Source organism: Grammomys surdaster, unplaced genomic scaffold (genome assembly GCF_004785775.1).
Source record: "Grammomys surdaster isolate TR1022 unplaced genomic scaffold, NIH_TR_1.0 126091, whole genome shotgun sequence".
Taxonomy (NCBI): Eukaryota; Metazoa; Chordata; class Mammalia; order Rodentia; family Muridae; genus Grammomys; species Grammomys surdaster.
This window is the reverse complement of record NW_021620899.1, coordinates 142,073-156,014: the sequence shown is the minus strand read 5'-3', so window position 1 is coordinate 156,014 and position 13,942 is coordinate 142,073. Positions and strand designations below refer to the sequence as shown.

General features: G+C 40.7%; 1 pseudogene across 1 annotated transcript; it reads left to right on the top strand.

Moving 5' to 3' along the window:
• The first annotated feature begins 8,552 nt into the window (after nt 1-8,552).
• On the top strand, nt 8,553-11,499 carry LOC114611284 (annotated as a pseudogene). Its single transcript, XR_003709817.1, has 2 exons — nt 8,553-8,670; nt 10,979-11,499. The product of XR_003709817.1 is annotated as a ferredoxin-2, mitochondrial pseudogene (transcript).
• Nucleotides 11,500-13,942: the final 2,443 nt, after the last annotated feature.

Here is a 13,942-nt window from a genome sequence, read left to right as displayed (position 1 = left end):
CAAGGCTCTGCATCCTCAAAGTGCCATAGCTTCCCCAAGTCATGTAATCATTAGTAACCAGGAGTTCAAATCCCCAAGTTCCCTGGGGGAACATTTCCCACTCAATCCACCAAACCGATTTTAAAGATGAATTAAGCTTCTTGGACTATTATGTATCTGGTTTATTCTGAAGCTTTGGGGTTTTATTTCTTTAAATCACAATTAAAACAATACAGAAAAAAAAGAACAAGAAAACCTCTCTTTCCCACTGAGTGTTTAGAAAGTCCAGATACCATATTAATATTTAGTTTACGTGGGAGTGGACCTTGAGTGACTAATATAACTATAAAAACTTTAAATGGAGCAGCATAAAAATGTCTTTGATCCTAAATCAACGGTAATAATTTGTGGCACTTTCCCCACTAAAAATTTAGTATAAAACAATCTTTTTGGTAAAGACGTTAGAAGCTCAATGCCTCTATATATCTGTGTGAGATTCTATGGGAAGATGACTAATTCTATTCTTTTGTTTAGAAAAGAAATAACAGAAACCTAGTGATCTGGGCTGAGAAACAGTGATCTTACTTGTCAGGAACGTGAATGGTAAGCAGAAAGAATTTATGTAAAACCAAACTCAAATGACTTTATCCCAGTGACAGATAATCCAGACTTAACACAGCTAGCCAGTCACTTCACCTGGAAGCAATGACCACTAGTGTGTCTCCTGATCTCAGGGCTGTAAGACAGGCTCTCAACGTTTGTGATTACTGCATTAGTAACTTATGATGTGTTAGAATTGGGGAAGTCCTTTGAGAACTTGCTGTTTTAATATTAGTTTTGATTTATAAGGAGCAAGGAACATACCATCTCCTGAGAGAAAGAGAGAGAGAGAGAGAGAGAGAGGGAGGGAGAGAGGAGGAGAAGGAGGAGGGAGGGAGGGAGAGGGAGGGGGAGAAGGAGACCCACTACTTTTGGCTACATGAAAGGCCTATATGCTAAATACATAAATGCTACTTATTTATTTTTAGACCAAGTCTTGAAGGTGCAGGCCCCCACCACGCTTTTTTTTTAAAGATTTATTTATTTATTGTATGTATGTGAGTACTCAGTACACTGTCACTTTCTTCAGACACACCAGAAAAGGGTGTTAGATCCCATTACAAATGTGAGCCACCATATGGTTGCTGGGAATCAACTCAGGACCTCTGGAAGAGCAGTCACTGCTCTTAACCCCTGAGCCATCTCTCCAGCCCCCTTTTAAAGATTTATTTTTATTAACTTAATTATGTGTGTGTGTGTGTGTGTGTGTGTGTGCATGCGTGCGCGCGCATGGAGGTGGTAGTTATATGCAAATGAACTTAAGTGACCAGAGGCCAGATGTGTTAAGTTCCCCTGGAGCTGGAGTTACAGACTCCTATATGTCTCCTGATATGTGTTCTGGGAATTGAACCCAGGTCTTTAGGAGGAGTACTATGTGCTCTTAACCACTGAGCCATCTCCCCAGCCCCATTACACCTTTTAAAAGAGAGAGTAAGCATTATGTCATCACCCTGAACAAGGGTGGAGTCACTGCTATGAGGCCTTGTCTGGCATCTCTCCTGGTCACTGGCTCACATCCCCAGTGGGCTGCTACTTCTTGATTTGTCCTTCCACTGAAGCAAAGGGGAATAAAAGAGTGGAGAAGATGCTGGCCTACTAAAAGACATAAGTAAAACCATGCATATTTTTCATATTTATCTGGTTCCAAAAACACTTCCAAACTGATTGTGACTACAATGTTGGTATTTTCCTTCAGAAATCGTCCCCTGTGGGGTAGCCTCCCTCAGCTGGGCACTTTGTAGTGTCACTTGGTAGCTACAATCGTATTTCTATAGGAATGGAAAACCTGAGGTTCAGAAAGTAACTTGCCCAATGAGGAGCAAATATGTTTTGCATAGGTGGTTTTTGTTTGTTCGTTTGTTTAACATTTTAAAACCTGTTTTGTGACTGGCTTTTCTGTGATGCCTCCTCTTCCTTCAGTAGCATGTTAGAGAACTCAGTTTCGTGGTTCAAGATTTGTAGTGGGTATATTTATTATTCGGAGCTTTCATAAAACTTCAGTTGGATACCTCAAAAAGTATACCGGCATCTGTATTTATTTCAAGTTAGTTGATGCAGTAGTGTCTTTAAGTATGCCAAAATTAGTTATCAATCTACCTCTTCAAATACAGTGTTCTGCAAGCCTTTCTTATGAATGAGTTTGAACTGAACATGTCCTGTACACAGTAGGCAGTTGATTTAGCAACAGTTGTAGCATTTCAGTGACCAGTCCCATTTTCTTTCCTTTGCTGAACAATGTCTGCTGCTCTTAGCCCTGGGCTGCAATTCAGGATGGAGAAGAGCCAGGCGATGCCTAGTAGAGAGACTGTTGTCAAGCACGGCCTCATTCGATGGGGAGGACCGAACACTTTAATATGATCCCTAGAGATGTTTCCTAATTAATGAAAATTCTCATGTTCACTTTATTTGGAGCCAGAAACTTTGTCAAAATTAATGAGAGCCAGGAATCTTCGTAAGTCAGGACTCTGGAGCTAATTCAAGTGTCCGACAGCACGGTTACTTGTGCGGGTGTTGACAACATGCTCAAAGCTGGCACTTAGGAAAATCAAAATCCATTTTGTGCTAAAGCGCCCACCAAGGCTCACTTCTTTCGGTTAGCAGTGTTAGGTTTGTAAATGCCAAGATGATTAGCTTGGAGCACGGAAGCCAAATCCTGCTGCTGAAGGACACGGGATCTTTCTCTCTTTCCACGGTGACACCAATCAGTTCTAATGTAATCGGTAATTCTTTAGTGCCCTGTAATTTTCCTAAAAGCTTCCAGATTGGGAAATGTTGCCGAGACTGACGGCTTCTTTCTCTCTGTGTCCTCGAGCAGCAGACAGATGAAGAAGTGACAGAAATGTGTCCTGCTTCATCGCTTAATCTTCTTGATGGATACCATGCTAACAATACCATCGCTCTATTGTACAGGGCTGGAGCGAGGCACTCCTCGCTGTCACAGTTACGTGTCCGGACTGGAATTTTAAAATGAGCCCCATTATCGTTGATAAGAGCCTTTTCACAGCTCTGTCTGACATTGTCTCTGTCATTGGTAACTCCACTGAAGGAAGTCTGTGTCGATCATAAAGTGTCTAATCTGGTTTTCTTGAAGTGAATATAGATTTGCTGTGTGATAGAAAGAAATGAAATTCCATCCCCCAAGGGTGAAACTGTCTTTATTTGCTCACTTCAGAAGTATTTCGTTTTTGTTATTTTTCAGAAAATACTAGTTCAGTAAACAGTTCCAGAGGGTCCTCAGTTATTCCTGCATCATCATCATTTTGAACCCTGAGACATTATTTTAAAAAGTGAAGTTTTCACTGAAATAACATTCTATGTAATGTTATCCAATTATTCCCCCGAGATTTTAGTATTGCTATTTCTTAGAGAAAATGGTGGCCTTAGTTGTTATTTAGAATTCAATAGGATTTATGTATGTGAAGCATTTAATATATATTTATTTTTATGTGAGTAATTTTGAATGAATTCATCTGGAAGGAGCAACATATGCTAAAATTGTTTCAAAATATTTTGGAAAAGTTGTTTATTGCATCTATTGGTGGTCCATATTTAATATCTAGTGGTTCCTTTAAAATGGTCACAATACTCTTTCTAATCTACGTTCCTTCTTGTTTTTTTCTTTTATTGAATATTTTCATCATTTACATTTCAAATGTTATCCCCTCTCCAGGTCTCCCCTCTGGAAACCCCCTATCCGATCCCCCACCCTCTGCCTCTGTGAGGGTGTTCCCCTACCCATCCACCTATTCCTGCCTTCCCTGCCCAGGCATTCCCCTACTCTGGGGCATCGAACCGCCACAGGACCAAGGGCTGCTCCTCCCACTGATGTCCAACAAGGCCATCCTCTACCACATTCGCAGCCAGAGCCATGGCCCTCCATATGTACTCTTTGGTTGGTGGTTTAGTCCCTGGGAGCTCTGGGGTTCTGGTGGGTTGATATTGTTGTTCTTCCTATGGGTTGCAACCCCCTTCAGCATCTTTAGTCCTTTCTCTAACCCCCATTGGGGACACTATGCTCAGTCCAATGGTTGGCTGTGAGTGTCCACTTCTGTATTTGTCAGGCTCTGGCAGAGCCTCTCAAGAGACAGCCATATCAGGCTCCTGTCAGCAAGTACTTCTCTGCATCCGCAATAGCATCAGGCTGAATTTGGGATGGATCCCCAGGTGGGGAAGTCTCTGGATGGCCTTTTCTTCAGTCTCTGCTCCACACTTTGTCTCCATATTTCCTCTTGTCAGTATTTTATTCCAACTTCTAAGAAGCACTGAAGCATTCCTTCTCACTTCCCCTTTTTGGAGATAGCTATATTAATCTGGTGTGGGGCAGGGAGATAAATCAGAATGGTTTTAGGACGCAATGCTGTAGATTCAAGTTTGTATTTACCTTTCCACTGAAGTCATGACAGTATTCTATGTTCACAAATGAAATTTCAGAGAGGAGAAAGCAGCATGTGCCCAACCGCAACCTTTGCAAACAGTCTGCATATATGATGCTTATGGCAAACACATTGCAATGTTAAGGACTTAGTTTTTGTTGAGCCACAAAATATTTAAAACAACATTGCTTGAGTAATCTACAAATCTAACAAACAAAACGTTCCACATTTAATGTGGATACTTATGTTTTCTTTCTCAAATGCTTCCTGACAATCATTTACCCTTTCATTTTTAACTTATAAAACTGACTGTGTGTTCTCTTGTTTCTCTTCAACTCTATTTTATTACTTTTAACATTCTTGCTCCACGTCAGGTTCATATTTGTCTATACTGAGTTCTAGTTCCCTTCCTCCCATTTCCCTGCCTCAGGCTCACTCTTTCTCTTACCAAAACCTTCCTAATTTTGTGTCTTTATTTTCTAGTGCTTTAAGATACTTTTTTTAAAATGAGAGTTATTCTCATCAACCCAAGGAGCGATTACAGAATTCAGCCAGTTCTCACACAGAACCAGACAGACCACCAGTGACTATGATCCCATTTTCCTAGATTTTATACTTATGTATTTCAAATGGTGAGACATACACCAGCCTTGGCTGCTCTGAGCAACTTACTTGTTTCTTGTAAAGAGGGGAGTAAGATGGAATGACAAAGGGACATTTTATAACATGCTTTACAGGTTGCCAATTAAGACACTTCTGTAATATATATTTTAAGGCTAATATATGATCTGGGTTCACACCTGTGTGCTTTTCTGCAGAACAGGTGGATGTGTGTATATCAAACTCAAAGAGTACAAGTAACTTGTATGGCATATATCTATTTAGTTTATCGACCTGTTCACAATTCTACAATTTTACGCTCCTCGTCTCTAAGCCTCATCTAGTACCATGTTCTTCTTTGTGGAGACTCTTATTTTAGGTGATGAATTTACTATTTTTTTCTTTTGTATGGAGGTATCTTTAGGTTAATTCTAAATGCTACTTTCCTTGGCATAAAAATCTATTGTTTTGTTTTAAGTCCACTAAAGAGAATAATTAATTTCCATTTGATGAGAAATAATCTTCTATTCCAATATTGTTATTTTTAAAATCGGTATATATTTCTCTCTAGTTACCTTGAGACTATTCTTTTAGATTTCTTTTGCTTGTTGTTTCTTGAGACAGGGTTTCTCCATGTAGCCTTGGCTGTCCTGGAATCAGCTCTGTAGACCAGGCTGGCCTCAAACTCAGAGATCTGTCTGCCTCTGCCTCTGCCTCCTGAATGCTGGGATTAAAAACATGTGCCACCATGTCTTCATTTTAGATATTTTTTTCCTGAGGTTTAGCTTTGATGTGTAGGAGTGAATTTCCTTATATTTCTCATGCAGTGCTTTTTATCAGTTTTGAGATGAATGTGAGTTTGCCCTGATCATTGTGTTACCCATGATCCTTATCTCTTCTCTGTTGCTGTGTTTCCTTTACTGATTTCTTTGTTGTTGACTCTGATGAATGTCTCCAGACTCACCCCTCTGCTGATACCATTATTGGTGCTTAGGTTTTAGCTACCCACTTTCATTTAGATCTAAATTTTAATTATTAGAAGTTGGAGGGGTGGGGTGGGAGGGGGTGGGCGGCCCCCCGAGGGAGCACCCTCATAGAGGCAAACGGGAGGGAGGAGAGGGAGGTTGTGGGATGGGAGCTTGTGGAGGGGTAACTAGGAAGTGGGATATCATTTGAGATGGAAATGAATGGAATGATTAATTTTAAAAAAAGAAGTTTGATCTATAAGATATATATCATATTCTTTCAAATATTCTATGTAGATTTTTATATTTCAGATTTTTGTTGAAAGTTTCATCCACATTTTATCTTTGAAACATTACCACCATAGTTATTGAAAAGGCTTTCATTAGTTCAAAAATATGGTCCAGGCTCTGTCTGATTGTTCATTGTTCCTACATCTTTACTTGCATTTACTTGTGATCTTTTTAGTGTCTGTTTGTGACTTTGCTTCCAGATGCTTTATTTGGAAGAAAAAAAAAAAGCTTGTAGCAATAATCTGAGACCTATATGATTTGATTTTCCTCCAAAAAATATTTATATCTGTTTCCATCATATACATGTGAGGACTTTAATCTCTAACCTGATATTATCTTAAACTGGTTTCAGAATTTCTTGATAATTTGACATCAGGCTTTTCCCCATGCGAGGTTGGTTAGACCTAGATCACTCTTGCTCCTCTGCATAAACCAGCTAGAGCACTACACAAGTACAAAGTTTTCCCAGTTACTCCTCTCAGAGAGCCTGAGCTTCACCTCCTGTCCTTCAAATTCCCAGGGCTGATGAAACCAATACTCAGCCACTTCTTGATTGACAAATGTCCCAGTGAAAGTAGTTCCAACTGTTTGGCTCATAGCAATGTTCTATCTTTCTAAGTCTCAGGGAGCATTGTGGAAGACAGGTGGAAGGAATATAAGAGCTAAGGAGGAGCGCTGTGAAATGCTGTCCTGTGGATATGATTGCTCATGCAAATGCACCGTAGCTACAATCAAGAGAGTTAAACACCCCAGCATGGAGTGGGAGGAGCTCCTGAGGCCCTGCTCCTTGCTGAAGAGCTATTGGTGATTTATAGCAGCTAAAAGAGCGAGCTGCTTTCTGAGGAGTACATACTAGTTTGTTGCCCATCCCCGGGGAGAATCCCACACTAATGTGCATATGGGTGACACTGTCTTACTGGTTAGTAAGAAAAGGAAGGCACTTGTTTAGTCTGGGCTCTCATGAGTGTGTAGTTGTGGTTTTGTGTAATGATCTCGATTTTCTCAAAAAAGAAGCTTCTTTGATGAAGGTGAAAGCTACACTTGCAACTGAATATTTGGAGTTAGGGAACCACAGATGAGAAGGAACATTCGGTGTTTACCTTTCTGGATCTGTGTTGCCTCACTCAGCATCATCTTTTCCAATTCCATCCATTTCCCTACAATACCACACTTTCAGTTTTCCTCACTGCTATATATCATCCCATTGTGTACACGCTACATCTTCTTTATCCAGTCATCTGTTGATGGATATAGGTTGTTTCCATTTCCTGGCTATTGTGAACAGGGCGGAGATGAACATGGGTGAGCATCTGTGGAGTAGAATGTCAAGTCCTTTGGGCATTTGCCAAAGAGTGTTATAGCTGGGTATTGGGTATAATTATTTAAGCTTTTGAAGATTCGTCACACTGATTTCTAGATTGGCTTCACTGATTCTCATTCCCACAATCAATAAATGAGGCTGCCATGCCCGATACCCTCACCAGTGTTTATTATTAGCCATTTATTGATCTTAGCTATTCTGACCAGGGCAAATGAAATCTCAAAGTAGTTTTAATTTGCATTTCTCTAACTGCTAAAGATGCTGAACACAGTTGAGGTATTCCTTAACCATTTTTATTTCTGTTGAAAACTCTCTGTTTAGATCCCTAGCCCATTGCTTCATGGGCTATTTAATATTTGGAAGTCTAATGAGTCATTTTTGTTCTTCAGAATAAAAACCCAATGGCTTGAACCAAAAACTCATCTACTTTCAGCCAAGCTTCTCCAAACACATAGAAACCCCCACCTCATAGAGCTCATGTTTGTGATTTTCAATTGAAACTTATTGAACGTACATTCTACATAATGTCGTGACAAAAGATTTTCAAATACCTCTAAAGCCTGAAGACTTGTGACGATGTAAAAAAAGGGACACTATTTTCACCTCAATGTACACAGCCATCTTTTGAAAACATATTCTGTAAATAATTCATGTAGCAACTTTTAATATCCAATAGAAGCCTAGGAGTTTTGTGTTTTTAAGTGATTTTAGAAATAATTGCCTTTTCTTTTTTTGTACTTGCAAAACCGATGATAATTAAGCCTCGGCTGGCACGAGAAATTGAAGTTCTGAGGTTTCAGTAAGTGAAAATGTACCCAGCACAGCCCCTTTCAGGACCTCGCAGAAAGAGGAGTTAGGAGATAGCCTAGCAACTACTTTGGAAAACAAACTATAAACACATGCAAAAATCAGTAACAAGGGCTCATGCCGTGCCATCTCAATTCATTCAGTAAACTGAAACACAAAGTTCTAACCATAGAAAGTGCTGTACCTAGAACTTGGCAGTTCTTGGAAGAGAAAGGTGAACAAGAATTAAGCCACGGTACGATGTAAGTAAATGGCATCCTGGAATTAAACGTAACAGCAAGAAAAGGTATAAAAGGGCAGTCAATCACGTGATAGCTTCTTAGGCAATAGACAGAGACTATTACAGAAAAGCACAACTGGTCAAAATACGGAGAATAAATAATCATGGATGTCCAGCTCCAGATAAACATCTACAATACAATACCTACATCTAAGTGTCAAGGACTATCATGGAAGAGGCAGCAGGAAGATTGTAAGAGCAAGAGGACTAAGAAGTCTGCTATAAGATTGTGTCTTCTGAATGTGACAGGTGTTAGAACATGACTGAAGAATGGAGTCCCGTGAGGAGAATTCTGAGTGCTTGTGAGAACGAACACTCCAAGGAAACTGAGTCTTGTTACCTCAGTTTCTTCAACACACAGAACTGTTCTTGGAGAGTGGGTTTGTGCACCTCACAGATGTAGCTGTTAGGAGTGAGTTTACTTCAGCTTAGTCATTATTGCTTGCTGTTGTTATTCAGTTATGTTTCTTGGAATGGTTCTGCCACAGGCAGGATGTTTCTGTGATTGCATACAGCTGAACTCGTGAGAACATATTCAGATTACCTCCTTTAACTCTCAGAGTATAAATTGTCTGGTGCTCTGAATAAAGATAGCTATTGCATATGACTTTAGTTTGCCTCATTTATCGGCTCCACTCTCCCAGCTTGCAGGACCTCCAGAGCAGAAGAAGACAGAGACGCAGACAGAGAAGCCACATCCATGAAATCTTAACAATATGGTTATATGAACAAGACCTGGACAAGACGACACTAGTTGACACGTTAATGTAGATGGAAAAATCTAATGGCACTCCACTCCTAGATGAAAAGCTGTAAGTGACCAGTGCCTGCTCAATAGAGGAGGAATTAGTGTTCCACAGGCATGAGACTCCTACATTGCTATCTAATACCGAGTGGTCAGCCCACTTGCTATATGTGTTGTGTATATATTAGACAGAATTAGCATGTTGCATTTATATATTTATTCACACGCACATATGTAATAAGAGTTTTAAAAAAGAGGCTGTGAATTTGAGAATTGAGTTGGGGGAGGCATGGAAGGTGTTAAATGGAGGAGATGGGGAGAGAAATAGTATGATTTTATTTTAACTAAAGCAAAAAAAGAAAGTAAGCATTGGGGGGTGATTCAGAACAGGGCAGAGAGTAGAGTGCTGAAGAATTCAAATACAACCCTTGAATGAACGTGGGCAGCTGCAGGTCTCATTACCAGCTTAAGACAGAGCAGGCACAGATGTTGAGTCAAGGCTGCAACATTTTGCCCTTTAGCCAGCATTTTCTAGGCAGTCTGTCCCGTCTTCAAGTTATTATTGTGACTCTTCCCTCACTGCCAAGGTCTTTGATATTTGGGAGAGATTTAGATTTTTGGAAAGATCTTCCAGTCTTCCAATTATAATGGTAGCCAATTTGGTGAGTAATTATTTCACCATGTTTCCACTAAGCTTGGTAATGATGCCTCAGAGGATGTAAACCTGAGGTTCCTTACTGTGCTTTCAAATTGTTTGCAAGGCCCATGGGGCAGCTGATTTCTTGGGCAGGTTTTCACATTACAGTAATCTGCTTTCCAAACTTCTGAAGTTCTCGGAGGAAACAGAACAAATGACCATCAGGAGCCAGAATTAAGACTCACATATTATGATGCCAGGAAGTACAAAGCACACATTCAAGAAAAGGTACCTTTTAAAGGAAGACTGTAACTTGTACTTCTCTCAAATATAACTTTCTCTCTTATGCTTTCCCTGTAAGGTTTACCTGTAAATCTGGTCAGTTTCAGCCACTTCTAGAACTCAACCAGGAGCCTCAGATATAGTGGCTATCCCATGAGTGTTTTAAGTGTTCATTGAATGAACTGCTGAAATCTGATGTCTGTGATGGTTGATTTTTAGGTGTCAACTTGATGGTTGTAAAGGCTGCTCACATGGCTGGTAAAACGCTATTGATGCTCTGTTTCTGTAGGCACTGAGGCAGTTCTGAATGGGATCCCAGGTGGACTTGCTTTGGATAGTAATGACTTCGAAGTCCTAAGTATGTCTGGAATGTCGTCCCTGGTAGACTATGAGGAAGATCTACCTTCAATTACTCATTTATTTGAGTCTTAGATTATACAAAGAGGTAGAAGAAGGGTGTGCACTCCCCACCCCATCTTGGCAACATAGCTTCTTTCCCCTCACGTTTTGCATCTCAGAGACACTGGTTTTCATCTTTGAAACTGACAATGGCACCTTCCCTACCTTGTCTTGTTGAGAGCTTTTGGTGCTGCTTCTAGGAATTTGGCACTCTTCACTGGGCTCAAACAAGGAAGTAGGCTCAAATAAGAATATCAGCAACAGTGGCGTGAGCGCCCAGGTCCTGTTACGGGCGGCCGGGGGAATCTTAGGGACCCAGGGCCGGGCACGCGGCAGTAACATCTAGGACGTTCGGAACTACAGGGTCAACGTGGTGTTTGTGGACCGATCTGGCAAGCGGATCCCGGTGAGGGGCAGAGTCGGGGATAATGTTCTGTACCTGGCCCAGCGCCACGGGGTGGATCTGGAAGGGGCCTTCGAAGCATCTCTGGCCTGTTCTACCTGCCATGTGTATGTGAGTGAGGCCCACCTGGATCTCCTTCCTCCTCCTGAGGAGAGGGAGGACGACATGTTGGACATGGCTCCACTGCTCCAGGAGAACTCGAGGCTGGGCTGCCAGATTGTGCTAACCCCTGAGCTGGAAGGAGTCGAGTTTACTCTTTCCAAGATCACCAGGAGCTTCTATGTTAATGGCCACATCCCCAAGCCCCACTGACATGAGGCCACCCGACTGACCAGAGCCATGGAACTGAAAAGAAAAACCATGCTTCCTACCACAGAGCATGGACTGCCCAGGAAAGAGAAGTTGGACCCACAGTGTGAGACCAGAGCTGCCACTGGGGACAGCCAGTGTCTGAGCCCTGAGGGGGATGGGTCTCCATCTTGGATGTGTCAGTCTACCAGAGAGAATCGAACTATAAATTAAGGATGGACTCAAACCAGAGCTGCAATAAAAAGTCACACATTAAAAAAAAAAAAAAAAGAATATCAGCAACAGTGACCATGGGGCTTTGTTTATGACTTTGCTGAATTACTACCTTACGTGATCTCTTTGCTTGCTACTTTAGTATTCCCTTGGGTGACCCTTTTGCTTACTACTTTACTTAATTACTATCTTGTGTGATCTCCTTGTTTACTGCTTCACTTGATTGCTTTGTCTTTGATCTCAGAACTGACCATGTGTTTCGGATATACCTAGAATGCTATAAAAGCAGACTGGCGCGACATAACGCTGCTTCAGCCTCAGTACGGGCTGGTGTCATGTTATAGTCTTGTCTGTTTTCCTTTTTCAATTCTCACTCCCTTTCTTGAGACCCTGTTGACTGACTGAACTAGCTTGGTCATTGCCTTCCCAGCTTTTGAACCTTTACACTCTAACTGATAATACTACCATCAACTTGCCTGGATCTAAGAGACTTGGACTGAGCGTTATCATGAAGTTCTGCTCTCCAGCCACAGGAGGACTACTTTGGGACTTCTTACATGGGGCTTCTCAGTGTCTGGAATCAAGTAAAAATAATTCCTCTAATACTCCCCTTTGCTCCCTGTTTCAGTGTGTATTTATTTAGTTCTGAACTAGGGAACTATGAATGAAACCGGGTGGAAACAAAATATTTTCAGTTTAAAGCTAGGAAAGCAGTAGGCTTGAAACGTACTCAGTATTGGCAGAAATGGTTCTTAGGTTCTCAGCTGAATTAAATACAGTATTTTATACAGAGACCAGGATTATCACTTTTCTCATTCCAAGTAATAGTTCTCCATCAGGCAAAACATAACACATACCATCACATCCATATAGCTCACTAACTCATAACTCAGGAAGCCCCCACTCATATCCGAAACCCATAATTTGTCTTAGGTCATTTCTGAAGAGGCTGAGACAGTTGGATGCATCAGGTGCTGCCTCTGCCTCTCCCTCTTCCTGTTCTTCTTTCTCTCCTTCACCTCCCTTCTTTTCCCTCATCTCTCTCTCCTGCTCTTTCCCTCATCTCTCTTTAAGCATGACAACACATACTATAATACTATAATAAATGCTATAATACTTGAAAACCATCTGATTTAGTAACTTTTGAAATAGAATGTAATTAGCAATACTGGAATAAAATTAAACATGAACAGAGTCCTGTCTTCCTTCTGAAGGTTTTTTAACTCTATTGCTCTTTATAGCAGTTTAGCCTTATGCCCTGGAAAATAACTAGATCATTGTTATCCTTGCATCTGTATGGAAAATCTAGTGAGAAATTCAATAATACAGTAAATAGGATATAATTATGCTGATACGTCAGCACCCAATATAGGGAATGTCTGTATCATGTTAATCTCTCTGTAAAATAAAGGTAATAGAAAGTCTCCAAAAAAAATCAATATTCTCTTTTAAGGCAAACATGAACTTTTCCTTTAAAATTTTTATTACGATTATTCATCTATTCATATATATATGGGATGGTTGTAGCACCACATGCAAGTACATGTCAGAGGAAACTGGCAAGAGTTAGCTCTTGTGGGATTCTCTTAGATGCAACATAATTTAACAACTATGTCAATGCAGATGACAAAACTTTATAATAAAGCTGCTACTGAAAGATCAGGGCCAGAATAAAGACTTGGGAACTGAATTACAACCCCAAAGGGAAGTTGTACAGCGTATTTAAAGGATGAAATGATAAAGCAAGGATGAGAAGGGTATCATTGTCCATCACATTTTGACATAAGGGGTTGAGCAAAGGAATTTCTACCTATCAGGATAGAAGTTGGTGGCTGGGCCTGGAAACATGAAATTAGTTTGACCCTGACAGCAAAATGGAGACATTGTCCTTGAGATCGTTGGACTCAGCTTACAAGCTGTAAGTGAGATGGTTGGACTCAGACAACTCTCTTCATATAACAGAAACTTCAGCCATTTGAGAAGTCCCCAGTTACCCTAGAGACCTTGAACTGAGTTTTCCCCTATGATTAAATGGAGTCTGAAAACAAAATGGCAGGACTTTCAACAAGTTTCTTTTTCTTGTTCCCAACATTCCCTTCTTCTACCTCATAGGTCTTGGGGTCAGTCTTGACAGCAAGCTCCTTTACCCACTGAGCCATCTCACCAGCCCAAGACTGTGGACTTTTGTAAAGGTAACAGATCATCTTAAATGTTGCTTCTCTCTAGAATTTTTGAGCTT